A 2778-nucleotide genomic window follows, 5' to 3' on the forward strand; every position below is an offset into this window, starting at 1 on the left:
TGCAAAATCAGATACAAATGGCCGGATGACCTCAAGGCCGAATGGGTGAAGTGGTAAGGACAAACAAACGTAAGTTCATATATACACACTAAGCACAAAAATGGGGCGGGGGTTACAAATGGGGGCATAATAAACGTGGGGAATTTCATCGTCAACATAACGGATGATACACCGTTCTTGCGTGGCAAGCATGCTCGTGTTTATGAACAGCTTGACCCAGGCAGGGGACGAAGGACTCATATCGGACGCCATATTTTTCGACTTCTCAAAAGCATTTGATAGGGTCCTACACGTCCCGCTGCTCCGCACACTCGAGTCTTACGAGATTCAAGGGAAGATCCTTTGCTGGATCAGGGGGTCCATCAGACAGCTCATTCCGACCGAGAATAGGCTCGACCTGCTGCTGTTCAGCGCATGTCTTCATTGAAGTAATATATCTGCTGTTAAATGCTCAGGCCCCTTTTATCGGGCGACTTCGCTCCCTTGAATCTTTTTGGTTTCTTTATTTAGGGACTCTCCGTTTTCCAAGCAGTAGGAAAGATTACCAATATATTTTCTTAAGGTGCTTTTCCATCCTCCAACAGCAGCTGTCGGATAAATACCCATCGGATCAAGGTATACATTTGACAAATGTTCCGAAGCCATTGTCATCAACTTTTGACGACCAGCAAAGGCAACCAACTCGGACGGTGAACTAACTTCAGGAGCTGGATCCCAGGAGGGCCACAGCCGTTACTTTGAAGTCAAATATCGATGGAAAAATCCTGCTCCACAACAACTTGATGCCTGGTACCAATGACCTGCTGTCAGTTGTCGAGTATATTGCGTCTGAACCTAGATAACGATCTGGGGACACGAAACTGGGTATTGTGTTCATTGTGACTGGACAACCAGAAGGACCGATCTCTGGTGTGCAGCGGTCCGCCTGCCATATCACGTCGACTGTTATGGTTGTAAACTTTTCCCGGGAGGAAACCTAGCACGGAAAACCACAGCGGAACTTCTTCGAAATAATCCAAACAATACGGAAGCCATGAGACCTGAAAGTATATGCAAACTGTTGGACTTTCGCATGGATACATACTTCACCTTCGACGGACGAACATATCAACAGCTGGAAGAAACTTCAATGGGATCCCCAATATCAGGATCCATTGCTGAGGCGGTAATGCAGATGCTAGTGCGTGCGGTACTGCCGTTCATCAATCCAAAGTTGTGGTTCCGCTACGTGGACGACACCCTTGTCATCATGAAACGGGACTCAATGCACGACGCATATGACCTGCTCAACACAACGTTTGAAATATCAAGTTTACAATCGAACTGGAGAGAAACAGTCGGCTACCATTCTTGGATTTTTTAGTGAACAGAAAGGTGGATGGGTCTCTGGAAACTTGAGTATACCGCAAAGAGACTCATGCGGACCAAATACTGAACTACAACAGCAGTCATCCGGTAAACCACAAAAAGAGTTGCGTCCAAAACTTGTTCAAGAGGGCGGAGGCACCGCAGCATCACAGAACTACAGAAGAATGAGGAACGCCATCTATTCAGAGTGTTCTGGAACAATGATATCCAAGGAGCTTTATCAGGAGAAGCTTGGAAAAGAAGACGTCCCAACAAAAGCAAAAGCAAGAACGCGCCACCAGACGGGTAGTCCTACATTATATCAAGAATATATCAGGACTTGCAACCAGATTAATGGCGCGAAAAGGAATCTTCGTGGCCCACAAACCGAACGCCACTCTAAAAAAATTAATTTATAGACCAAGGGGCAACTAGCACAAAACCAGTAGGAATAATGTGATATGCCAAATCGACTCCAACGACTGCAACAAATCCTATGTTGGGAAAACTGGGAGGGGATTATGTACGCGAATAAAGAAACACAACGCGACTGTCCCCTGTCATTGATTTCTACACACGAGGACCAAGAAGTCCACAAATTCAATCCGGAAAACGCGAAAATTTTGGCATACGGAAACACGCGACACGGAAGAGAATTTCTGAAAGCATGATACTCCGGGGCAGATCTGATCAGCCGGTGCATCGAACTTGATCCAATTTACGNCTTCGACGGACGAACATATCAATGGAAGGAAGAAACTTCAGTGGGATCCCCAATATCAGGATCCATTGCTGAGGCGGTAATGCAGATGCTAGTGCGTGCGGTACTGCCGTTCACCAATCCAAAGTTGTGGTTCCGCTACGTGGACGACACCCTTGTCATCATGAAACGGGACTCAATGCACGACGCATATGACCTGCTCAACACAACGTTTGAAATATCAAGTTTACAATCGAACTGGAGAGAAACAGTCGGCTACCATTCTTGGATTTTTTAGTGAACAGAAAGGTGGATGGGTCTCTGGAAACTTGAGTATACCGCAAAGAGACTCATGCGGACCAAATACTGAACTACAACAGCAGTCATCCGGTAAACCACAAAAAGAGTTGCGTCCAAAACTTGTTCAAGAGGGCGGAGGCACCGCAGCATCACAGAACTACAGAAGAATGAGGAACGCCATCTATTCAGAGTGTTCTGGAACAATGATATCCAAGGAGCTTTATCAGGAGAAGCTTGGAAAAGAAGACGTCCCAACAAAAGCAAAAGCAAGAACGCGCCACCAGACGGGTAGTCCTACATTATATCAAGAATATATCAGGACTTGCAACCAGATTAATGGCGCGAAAAGGAATCTTCGTTGCCCACAAACCGAACGCCACTCTAAAAAAATTAACTGATAGACCAAAGGGCAACTAGCACAAAACCAGTAG

This window comes from Opisthorchis viverrini, assembly GCF_000715545.1.
Source record: "Opisthorchis viverrini unplaced genomic scaffold opera_v5_119, whole genome shotgun sequence".
Taxonomy (NCBI): Eukaryota; Metazoa; Platyhelminthes; class Trematoda; order Opisthorchiida; family Opisthorchiidae; genus Opisthorchis; species Opisthorchis viverrini.